Source organism: Macrobrachium rosenbergii, chromosome 36, assembly GCF_040412425.1.
Source record: "Macrobrachium rosenbergii isolate ZJJX-2024 chromosome 36, ASM4041242v1, whole genome shotgun sequence".
Lineage (NCBI taxonomy): Eukaryota > Metazoa > Arthropoda > Malacostraca > Decapoda > Palaemonidae > Macrobrachium > Macrobrachium rosenbergii.
The window spans coordinates 4,600,515-4,613,706 of record NC_089776.1 but is presented as its reverse complement, the minus strand read 5'-3'; the positions used below and the strand labels follow the sequence as shown (position 1 = coordinate 4,613,706).

Here is a 13,192-nt window from a genome sequence, read left to right as displayed (position 1 = left end):
ATGCCTTCCTTCCTGCCTAATCTCTACTCTTCAATCTTGAGCGCTAGACTCAAAATAAAGAGTAAGAACCAACACAATAGATAATATATATTGTGGGAAATTTCAGTGTCTGGAGACAAAGATAATTAAAGAAGAAGAGGATCAGTTACCAACCTCTTAGATCATAAAGTAAATGTAAGTAGATTCAGTGTGTTCTTCTTCACGCGTGGCAAACCAAAGTTGGAACGTTTGCTTCGGAGAAGTCGTGGAGATCAGTGTATCACATAACTAATATATATAAAAAACTAAAAAAATTTATCAGCTGTAACGTGTCCTTACTCAGATGTTTTATATTTTCAACACTGAATTACAATGAATGTTTTAGTTATGTTTAGAGTGTTAGAGAAAATACAAGAACTATATAAAAGTAGGATTCTCTCTGTGAGTTCTGTCTCTAAAAGTAGACGCATATTGTAACTTCTACGTTAAACGTAAAAAAAAAAAGTTGTCACTCCTGCACTATGAGTAGTAGCCACTCGGCTGCCCTTTTATTTTCAAAAATAGCGGGCCCTGAAGGCGCTGCTTTTTAAATTATGACTAATTTACACACTAAGCCAGTTCATTCCGACTGCTTATAACGGAAATTTCATTACTACTACTATTTAGGTGTCCGCGCTGCCGACCCATAGAGCAGGGGACTGCGTGTTCTACTTTTACGGCAGGAGAAGAAGTCTTTTCTCACATGACTCATGCTGGCTGGCTCTGTGGAAATCCACCCAGGAACTGATTGTCTTTCTGTTCGTGACTTTCATCATGCTCTCTTAGGTATTACAAAATATTAGAGGCCTTCAACTGTAACACACACACACATGCACAACACACAAGCACACACAACACTTACATTACACACACGCAAATACAGACACACATACACACATAGATATATATATGTGTGTGTGTGTCTACAGCTTTGCCCATTTCTATATAGGGTCGCGTTTTCCTCGTATCGTTGACCTTTCTCTGTCCAATGCATCCTGACTTCTTAAACCTTTCTCCCGAACATCATTTGCTATTTTATCCTGCCACCTGAACTTTGGCCTTCCTCTTCTTCTCCTTCCCTCAACCTCCTCCATGCTCATAACCCTTTTACGCAGATGATCTTCTCTCCGCATAGCATGACCAACCCGCTGTGGTCTTCTTTCCTGTGCCTTCTTCGATACTTCCCCTACCTTAACTGTTCCTCTAATAAATTCATTTGTGACCTTATCTCTTCTTGTGACTCCACACGTCCATGTTCCTTCTTCACGGGCCAAGTCGCTGGACTCACTACACTTTTGTAAAACTATATATATATATATATATATATATATATATATATATATATATATATATATATATATATATATATATATATATATATATATATATATATACACACACACGATACACACATATATATATATGTATATATATATATATATATATATATATATATATATATATATATATATATATATATGTATATATAGACACACATATAAAAGACGTCACTTAACATTTACTTATGTATAATGACTGATGTGTATGTGAATTACATTGATGTGGGCTCTTCCAAATGAACCAACAGCGGTCACCTACACGATACACACACTTCCATTGACAAAGTGCTGTAGCTGAATATGAAAAAAAGTCCTGCACACAAACACGGGCAAACTCCTGCTTTCCTTTGCCCTGCTGTTCCTTACATTATAATGAGAGTTATCTACACAAACCACATACAGACACATTTCGTTACTTCTCCAATTCTCTGAATTAAAATCAAATGCACCGAACAAACACATATACTCGTACATATAATTTTCTGTGCATTTTTTGAACTATAAACAAGTATTCTACGCAAAGACGTGAACAAATACTCGCTTTTGGTTCCCCTGATTTTCTCTAAACAATAAAAAAGAAAAAAGAAATGTTTTATAATTCTTCTATCCTGAATGCTGCGACTTTCAAAACCGATATTGAAATAGGTAATTCCAGTTTCTGAAAATCTGAAAACTACGTTGATAAGAGACCTGCAGAAGCACAAAGAACTAATAGGCAAGAAAAAGTTTTGCATGAAGATCAAAAATTAGAAAGGGACTTATATCTATAATGAAATGTTACCACGCCTTTTATGTAAAAAGGACATTTTTTTTAGATAACTTAAAAAAATTTTACTCAGAAGGCAAAATTTTAGAGTATAACTCGAGCAATGTTTCATAGCTTATAAAAGAGAATTCCTCTTAAAATGAGTAAGGAATTAAGAAATATCTTATGTTTAAATAGAATCTTTATTTCTTCTGTTCTTATTATCTCATGGACGTAGAAATCTTACGATTGCAAAATGTATCCTGTTCCTTGCCTCATAATCAATTGCTTACATTCGGAATGTGTAGCTGAACACTTGGTATATATATATATATTTGTTAAGAACCGAGGTTTTCGGCCCTTAAGAAAAACACAGGATCTTTATAGATGGAAAAACTATTGGGGCTGCTCTGGCTAATCAACAGCTCGCACACACAAAGAAGGAGGAATAACAAAAATACAGGAAATGGTTATAAAAATAGATTTATTAATATTAAACTTAATAATCTTAAATAAAAAAGAAAACCATAACAAAATGAGCCAGGTCCGGGCCACGAAACACAAAAATAAAGCAGTATTACTTTATATAAAAAAGAAGTACCAGCAGCAGTCGATACAAAAAAAAAAGCCATCTCCAGCGAAGTCCACCAACTAACGACAACAGGCCGTATTATCACGACGTCCTGCTGCCGTCTCGCCAAAATACAAAGGACACGGGGCCACTGCACCCGAGCCAAAACTGCCGACAGGGTCTCCACCTGCGGCCAACAAACAACCATCTTCGTTGGTGCGCTGCTCCAGTCTGGGCCCAAACACCGGCTGCCCAAGAAACGTCCTCAAAGTCGAACTGCTGCTGGTACTCAAAAGTTCTCTTCCCAAGAGAACAACCTGTTCGCTACTGCTGCCCGAACCTGACTAAAAGTTGGCGCCACGCCACCACAGACGTCAACAATCCTGTGAAAATAAGAGGGGAGGGGAGAGGATTAGCCAAATAAATAAACAGGTAACTACCGTACCGCCCATAGAACAACCAAAGATCCTAACATATATATATATATATATATATATATATATATATATATATATATATATATATATATATATATATATATATATATATATATATATATATATATATATATATATATATATATATATATATATATATATATATATATATATATATATATATATATATATATATATGAAAACATCAGGTTCAATGAGTAAAGGCTAAGATTTCAAACGTGATTCGATCTTCCGAATGTTTGCTTAACATTTCCTTCAAATTTCTTAGTTTAAATTAATTTTAGACTCGGACTTTCATAACCAGAAGTAAATGCACTTCACAAAGCAAAATTTGTGAACATTAATTTGCCTCTTATGTTAACCATCACGGACTGAAAATAGGAATAACATCAATCCTTGAGAAACCAACAGATTATGGAAACAGCAGTGACAAAGTTCACTGAAGCGTCAACGACGAGACGACGGGCGAACATTCTCCAGAACAGATCCCTCAAATGAAGACCGACGCTGACAGGGGAAAGTTCAATGTGCATTCCTCTTCGGTGGGGGAAAGGGTGAGGAGGAGTTTATTCCTACACAGCGAAGTACCTTTAAAAGCTTTCTTTCAGGAATAAAGTAGATTTTCTGCTACGTAAACTAAAGTGTCTCCTAACATAGCCAACGGAGTCTATTGATGTAGGACAGTTCTAGAAGAGATAACGACGTCACGTAGGAATCATGTTCATTGTGAGCTAAGCACGGAAAAATAAAACCAGTACTAATACTGTTGTAGATAATGATGATGACCATGAATTTGGCATGGACAGCTATTTTGCGTTTTATAAATTCGCTGCATATTATAAAAAAACGAATTTCGGATGACAATACTAATGACGGTAATAAGAATAATAATATTTAACAAGTCATGAAATCTTGGAATGTTCATAATTAAAGGTAAACAGTTCCAAGGCATAAAACCGGCAACTGCAAAGTGGACTAACTATGCATTTGAACCAGCAAATTTATATGCAATGATGAAAAACAAAAACAATCGAAACATCCGAAACAAAACCAACGTCAAATGTTGCATCAGTTCATGGGGGTTTAAATTTATTTCTTAAGTTTTGTAGTCAATAGCAACACAGCTCTAGCAATATAGATAATAAACTGCTTGAGGCTCCGGGCGAGGATGTGTAGCCTACTCAAGAGGGATTTATCCTTTCGCTCTTAAGCTAATTCATCAATACCGTATATCGAGTTTGAAAAGAGGCTCGGTAACCTTCACTACATATGAGACTTGCATGATTTCATGGTAGCACGAGACCTCTTCACAGCGCAACTCTGAAAAGAGAGTGAAAAGAGCGAAATGCAAGCATGATAAAAAAAAAAAAAAAAAGAGAACTGTGGGGACAACATACAAGAATGTTTCCTGGTCTAGCTATAACAAAAAGTTATTTTAGAAGACCGATCAATAAGAGGCATGACTAAAAAAAATTGTGAAAGAAAGGGGCGAAAGAAGCCCATTAAGGGAATTAAAGATTATTTCTAGAAGGGAATCAATAATCTCCGGTGATTCTGCTTTCGCATTCTGTTTACCTTGCCAAACGAAACAAAAGAAGCGTGATTAAGACGACAAAGGAAACAAGAGCGCTGTAAATAAAATGTTCCGATCAACTGGGGATGTTGCAAGTATGACTTATGAAGCTCATAACAGCTGAGATATTAACATTATTGCCTCTGAATTTAGAGTTTCAATCGAGATTTTTGGAACTTTGACTGAATTCAGTGAAAAAACAATTAGTTTTACCAAAGACCATCATGCATCAGTGCCATTAAGTGCCAGCTGAAAAAATATATTTCACTTGAACTTCACTTGAATCAGCACGAAAATTAAAGGTAAACAGCACCACAAAACAAACAATTACATCAAGGGAAATGTCATCAAAAGTAGATAAAACAAGGCATACCCTACATAACTGCCTAATGCATATAATATATAATGCTTATTCTTCTAAAGAGTTTAAGAATGTGACATTCTGAGATTACATGATACAATCAGTGTAAGTGTTTCTTGTTTATATATATATATATATATATATATATATATATATATATATATATATATATATATATATATATATATATGTATATACATATATATATATATACATGTATATATATTATATATATATAACATATATACATATATATTATACAGTATATACACACACATATATATATATATATATATATATATATATATATATATATATATATATATATATATATATATATATACATACAGGTGTCTAAGTGTGGATGTATATAAAAAGGACACAATACATTTACACACTCTTTTGCCAGTGATCATAAAATATCATAATCTTCAAATTATTTGTTTTGTCATAGAAGAAATATCTTGAAAGGTATGATTAGCCTTTGTTCAGAAAACACAATGCCATTAGATAGGCAGATTACATCTTTGAAATATGATAGCATACCTACATAATTCGCAAGCTATGTAAAGGCCGAGTATGCCTTATTTGTAAGGATATGCTATACATATATATATATATATATATATATATATATATATATATATATATATATATATATATATATATATATATATATATATATATATATATATATATATATATATATATATATATATATATATATATATATATATATATATATATATATATATATATATATATATATATATATATATATTATAACAAAAACCAACTCGGTTTGACGTAACTTTTATATGGTCTGTTTCTCGGCTGATTCTTATTATGGATTTGCTACAAAAGATGGTTATTAAAAGACACAGGGTCCCATTGATAATACATTTCACAAACAAACAGTAATAATCATTACTCAATACAAACAATACCCAAAATCCAATACACATAAAACTATCGGCAAAAGATCGGGAAAACTTCATTCTAAAAATAAATATCACTATTACCCCCAAACTCAGAACCCTTGGTCAGAGGACGGAAAAAAAAGTAGGATCCACGCAGGAGTTGGGCGAGAACTGATTTCTCCGGAAAAACAAGAACAGGAGTTAAAGCAAATAAGAATCCGACCAATTCCTTTGAGCAACAACCAAACAACTGAACCACCTCTTAAAAGGCTTATAAACATTTGCATGAAAACATATACAAACTATCATATGACTACACTACAAAAACATTTAATGAATGTTTGTTACACCTCCCCCCTTAAGAGGCCTGGCATAGGACAAGTATCGAACATTTTACATATACCTTTAGCTTGAACGTGACAACGTATCAGCTATTACATTTTCTGCACCTTTTATATGGTTTATTACTAAGTCATACTCCTGAAGTAACAAAGACCATCTCATTAACCTTTAATTAGAATTTTGCATTTTATTTATAAATCTTAAAGGATTGTGACCAGTTCTGACACAAATGGGAAATGGAGAACCATGAAGAAAGTATTTGAAGTGATCCAATGCTAGAATCACTGAGAGTGCCTCCTTCTCCACCATTGAGTAACTACGTTGGTGTTTCTTGAATTTCGAGGAAAAATACGAGACAGGATGAAAAACGTTTGTCGTACCACTCTTCTGAAGCAGCACTGCCCTTGATCCCATATCACAAGCATCAACATGTAACTCAAAAGGTTGTGTGAAATCTGGAGAACGAAGAACAGGATCAGAAGACAACATTAACTTAATGCTGTCGAAAGCTCGCTGACATTCATCAGACCACTGATAATCCTTTTTAGGACTCAGCATCGAGGTCAAAGGAGCCGCTATTGCTGAGAAGTTGGGGCAAAAATGATGGTAGAAGCCAGCCATTCCTAGGAATCTCATCAGGGACTTGCGGTTGGTGGGAACAGGGAAATGCAAGATAGCATCAATCTTTGCGGTCTTAGGTTTGTAAGACCACATCCAACTTCATGTCCCAAATAGGCAATGGTTGCACATCCAAACGTACTTTTCTTTAGGTTGATAGTCAGCCCTGCCTCGCTCAACCTGGAAAAAAGTTTATGTAATTTCTGTATGTGTTCAGTCCATGTTTTAGACACTTATTTTTATTTTATTGATTTATTTATTTTTATTTATTTATCAAGATAAGCAAATATACCTTCCAGGTCTCTAATAACATAATTAATTATTCTCTGGAATGTTGCTGGGGCGTTTTTCATTCCAAATGGCATTCTCAGATACTTATAAAGACCATCAGGCGTTACAAATGCAGAAATTTCCATGGCTTTAGGAGTAAGTAATACTTGATAGTAACCTTTCTGAAGGTCAATTTTTGTAACAAACTTTTCATTACCTACAGAGTCAATCAGGTCATCTAACCTTGGCAAAGGAAAAGAATCTGTTACAGTCAGTTCGTTCACTTTACGGAAATCTGTACAGAGTCGGTCTGTTCCATCCTCCTTAGGAGTCAGTAGAGATGGCGAAGACCAGGGACTACAGCATGGCTCGATCAAGCCGTTCGTTAGAAGATACTTCACGGCCTCTTTCATCCTAAGTCTTTTCTGTGGGTTAAGCCTGTAGGGAGACTGCTTGATTGGGGCTGCCCCCTCAGTTAGAATTACATCATGTTTTAAAATGGTACACAAACCCAGTTCATCTTTTACAACATCAGGATACATTTCAAATAAGTGAATCAAATCTAGAAGTTTTTCATTATCCAAATGTGGGTTCTTGTCACCAAGATTTCTCTTAACCTCAGAATTTTTCACAGGGTATTCAAAACCTTTCACTCCTAACTCTACTTCTCCAGCCAGAGAACACAAAGGTTTCATGACTGACACTACATTCTTAGAGGGAATTCTGCTTACATCTTTATGTGAGGAGTCTGTCTCTGTCATTCTGCCATGATAACCTTTAAGAAGGTTAACATGTACCTTTCTTGAACCTTTTCTCCTATCAGGAGTACTTATTACATAATTAAGTTCATCCACTTTTTCTTTAATAAGATAAGGACCTGAATACTTGGCTTCAAAAAGACCCCCTGAAACTGACATGAAAACTAAAACTCTATTACCAGGTTGAAAAGTTCGTACGTTACTCTTACGATCATAATTATGTTTCATTCTGACTTGGCTTTCTCGCAAATTTTCAGTGGCAATAGCTTGAACTTCAGATAAAGTAGTCTTCAGTTTCACAAAAAGCTGAGAAAATGACTGTACTGTATCTGGTGGATCCTGCAAAAGCAAAGATTCTTTTAAAATTCTTAAAGGTCCTCTAACCTCTCTCCCAAACAATAATTCAAAAGGTGAGTAACCTAAAGATTCATGCTTACTTTCTCTAATAGCAAATAGTAAATACTGATAACCTTCATCCCACTTTGACTGGGTCTCAAGACAATACTTTCTAAGGATGGTCTTAAAAGTTTGGTGAAAACGTTCTAGAGCTCCCTGTGACTCAGGATGGTAAGCTGTGGAAAAACATTGATCTACACCAAGCCCTTTCACTATTTCAGCAAACACCTTTGAAGTAAAATTTGACCCCTGATCATGCTGAATAACTTTTGGGAACCCAAAATACATGAAAAATTTTAACAGTGCTTGTACTATAGATTTAGATTTAATATTCTTGAGGGGAACGGCCTCAGGGTATCTAGTCATTGTGCACATAATAGTAGGCAAATACTGGTTTCCTCTCCTTGTCTTAGGCAAAGGTCCCACACAGTCCACAATAATCTTATAAAAAGATTCACTTACCACAGGTATAGGGGATAAAGGAGCAGGTGGAATGGGTTTATTCACTTTACCGACAAGTTGGCAAACATGGCAGGTTTGTACGTACTTTGAAACATCAGCCTTCATTTTTGGCCAAAAGAAATGAGAAAGAATTTTTTGGAAAGTCTTGTGAACTCCTAAATGACCTTGTATTCCGTCATGGGCCATTGACATCACATTATCTCTAAAACATTTTGGGAGTATAACCTGATGTACTTCCGACCATTCTTCAGCTGGGCAATCAACAGGATGGAATCTCCCCATCAAAACTCCACCTTCAAAATAAAAACCAGGATTAGTAACAAGATCCTTTTTGTCGACAGCCTTATTTAATATATCAGTTAATGTAGGATCATTCTTTTGTGCCTTGACCAAGCTGTCTTTGCTAAAGGGCAATTGAAGATACTCAGAGGATGAACTGCCTTCTTCATTATTTTTATAAGCCTTCCTACTTTGTGAGCGAGTGACAGCACAACTGGGAAATAAACCAGGAAACTCGCTCTCGATATCAGCTGAGGGATTGTGCAATAATGGGCTCTCCACAACTACGGGGTCAGGAACAACCAATGTACCAGCAAGATCATTGCCCAACAATCACAGGACCTGAAATCAACTTACTGATCAAGTTAACTTTGGCCGAAGGGAGACTAGGATTTCCTGACAAATCCTTCAGCAAGACTCGTTCACCTGTGAACGATTTCTCAACACCCGGAAGGCAGCTACCTACCAGGATACTTTGAGCTGACCCTGTATCACGGAGAATATTTACGTTTATTGAATCATCACAGTCAATTAAGGAAACCTTACCAGTAAATTTAAATCCTTTAAACGGATCCTTTTCGTCTTTATCTGCAGACATTTCGTCCTTACCACTCTGATTTCTCAAAATATATTTAGGTTGTGTGCTTGGCTGAATTTTTAAATTCAGATGGGGCTGAGCCATATTGTTATCCTGACCTCTTAAGGGTTTAAAATGCTTCGATTTTTTACAGCTTTTAGACCAGCATTCAGAAATACTGTGACCTATCTTCTTATAATAAGAACAAGAAATATCAGATTTGTTACTCTTTGGCCAGACACTCTGAGACAGCTTGCTAATATCACCATTCTGAGCCCCAGGGGAACTGACAGGGACAGACTTTACATTAAAATTTCTTCCATCAACCGACTGGTTCTGAGCTTTATGAGATAGAGAATAAGAATCCGCTCCAATAGCAGCCTTTTTAAGTAAAGTTATTTCCCGATCTTCCAAATATAATTTAACAGGTACTGGTATACACCTTTTAAATTCTTCCATAACTATAAGGTTACACAAAGAATCAAAATCATTTACTGAACATGACCCTAACCATTTCCTAAAAGCTCTAAATTTCTCATTTGCAAATTCAACATAAGTCTTACCAGAGAGTTTTTGTAGTTTTCGGAATTGCTGACGATAGCCTTCAACAGTTAATTCATAAGCTGCCATGATAGTCGTTTTCACCAGTTCATAGTCTTTTGATTCCTCTACTACAAGATTAGCATAAACAAGTGCCCCCTTTCCAATCACTACTGTCTGTATTAATATAGTCCAAAATTCTCTAGACCAAGCTAAAATAGTTGCTGTCTTCTCAAATTATCTAAAGAAAACCTCAGGATCCGACTCTTCAAACTTCGGTACTAACCTACTTACCTTAGCCACATCAAAAGGAAGGGGTTCCGACAAAAGGTTGGGCGGAGGCTGTTGGCTCTTCAGCTTAGCGAGTTCAAGCTCTTTGTCCAATTTCTCCTTTTCAAGAGCAAGCTTCTCCTTCTCTAACCTAAGTTTCTCAATCTGAAACTCTCGCTCTTGAGCAGCATCCATTTCCAATATTTGCTTACTAGTAGCCTCCAGATTTTGAAACTGCGTGCTTAGACGCTTTTCTGCATCAGACTTGCATAAATCAAGAGTATCCTCGGGCAAAATGCTATTAAGCACAAGACCATGGATAACGTTTGTCTTAATTTAATTTTTGGTCATTCCAGACTTAATCTGCACATGATAATATCTAGCAAGATATATCCAGTCATCCTTTCTAGGAGAACTATCGGTGATTAAATCCAGGGAGGGGTTACCTGTAAATTCGTGCACATCGAAAGGCATGTTTACCAATATTTACCGAGTCTGAAAAATAATGGTCCTCCAACAAATTACCATTAGACGAGCAATTCGGCTTTCAAAACTTGAGAGATGATATTAGCAAAAAAATTAATTAAGAGGATCATAGGTTGAAATGTGATCATTAGGATATAACCAAATGATATTTTATAGGGTATGACGGCAATGTCATATGCGAGTTCTCGTGAGCAATACAAGTGCACAAACAAGCAACGATTTGAGAAAGAAGAAGTTCCAAGCTATCAGGCAAAGAGTCAACAATAAACAGTTAAGAGAATCCCGGACAGGTCCCCACTTGTAACAAACCCAACTCGGTTTGACGTAACTTTTATATGGTCTGTTTCCCAGCTGATTCTTAGTATGGATTTGCTACAAAAGATGCTTATTAAAAGACACAGGGTCCCATTGATAATACATTTCACAAACAAACAGTAATAATCATTACTCAATACAAACAATACCCAAAATCCAATACACATAAAACTATCGGCAAAAGATCCGGAAAACTTCACTCTAAAAATAAATATCACTATTACCCCCAAACTCAGAACCCTTGGTCAGAGGACGGAAAAAAAAGTAGGATCCACGCAGGAGTTGGGCGAGAACTGATTTCTCCGGAAAAACAAGAACAGGAGTTAAAGCAAATAAGAGTCCGACCAATTCCTTTGAGCAACAACCAAACAACTGAACCACCTCTTGAAAGGCTTATAAACATTTGCATGAAAACATAAACAAACTATCATACGACTACACTACAAAATAAAAACATTTAATGAATGTTTGTTACAATATATATATATATATATATATATATATATGTGTGTGTGTGTGTGTGTGTGTGTGTGTGTGTGTATGTAAATTTCGTTGAATTCAATGGCTTTTTGGTTGTTGATCAACTTTCCATTAGTTTCACAGTACTTTCTAAATCTTCTACGTTCTTCAAGGTGTAACTGATGGATGAAGAAACGAAGATTAACTATTTGTTCCATTTACTGGGAACACAACGCCACAACTGTTCCGTCACTTGTCGTGACCTCTTCAAAGTGTACAACATTTTCTGTTGTTGTTTCAGATTTAGCTGGCCTTGTGCCAGCACGGGCTCTTGCTCCTAGAGCAGCCCGTAGGTACATTTTCTTTGGGTACCCGTGTTTTATTAAATGGTGCGGACGGAACTGTAGCATCCAAAAACATTGACAATAAATACATTTAAATAAAATACAATCAGATTAAAGTACAAAAATTATTTCAACTGTATTTGAGTTGTACAAAAATAATACATTACAAAAAGATTTACAATAATCAACAATTTTTAGATGAACTATAATGTAAACAAAAACCATGTGTGCTGGTTGTTTGGCAACAAACGAAAATTTAGATAGGGGTGCGGGATACGGATTACGGGGAAAGGGTGAAGGGTAAGGAACAGAGGCGGGGCGGGGCGAAGATTGAGAGTAAGTTAAGTATACTTTAGTTTAACCAGACCACTGAGCTGATTAACAGCTCTCCAAAGGCTGGCCCGAAGGATTAGACTTATTTTACATGGCTAAGAACAGTGCGGGGGAGAGAGAAGGGGGGGAGGTGATTCAAGAAATGTTGTTGTCATTATTTGAGTTATTTGCTCTTCTGGTGTTAGATGATATTGACTGCCTACAAGATGGGAGCGATCTTTCTGCTTTCAGTTGGCAGTTCAGGGTCGGTCTTTGTAATAAAATGCAGACTTATTCTGCTATGATTAGTCGGTGGAGATTTTGCCCCATACAGATGATATTGGTATGCTAAGTTCACACATTCACATATCAAGGCACGCATGGCCAAGCACGACCGAAATTTGTAAAACGTGACCATACGGGCAGTGAATAAGCCCCACCCAACCGGATAAGCAACATGGGCCGATGTGTGTAAGGCAAGCATATTATAGTGAGGCGAACACGTACGCACTGCGTAAGCGTGACATGATGCTTACCGGAAGCAGCCCGACAAGTGGCGGCACAGCCAAAAGTAGTGCGTGGCAGAGCATGTAACACCGACGTACATAAACTGTATGTGTAACGTTGTGTGTTACTGAGTTACGTCAACCTCACGTTGTCCCTATGTACTGCAGGGGTTATACCCCAGTTATAAAAGGACCGGCCAGCAGCACCTGTCTTGCTAGTCGCTGAGTAAATACTGCAGCATCAACACATACTTCCATCCTGCTGAATCAAC

The 13,192-nt window shown here is 36.2% G+C and overlaps 1 protein-coding gene across 10 annotated transcripts in view; it reads left to right on the top strand.

Annotated features, from left to right (window-relative positions):
* Nucleotides 1–120, top strand: part of LOC136856556 (uncharacterized) — a 430,695-nt gene extending 430,575 nt beyond the window's left edge. For all 10 annotated transcript variants that reach the window (XM_067134396.1, XM_067134403.1, XM_067134398.1 and 7 more), the window contains one exon: nt 1–120. This exon is cut by the window's left edge and continues 730 nt beyond it. The gene's annotated coding sequence lies outside the window, so the exon portion shown is untranslated.
* The last annotated feature ends 13,072 nt before the right edge of the window (nt 121–13,192 follow it).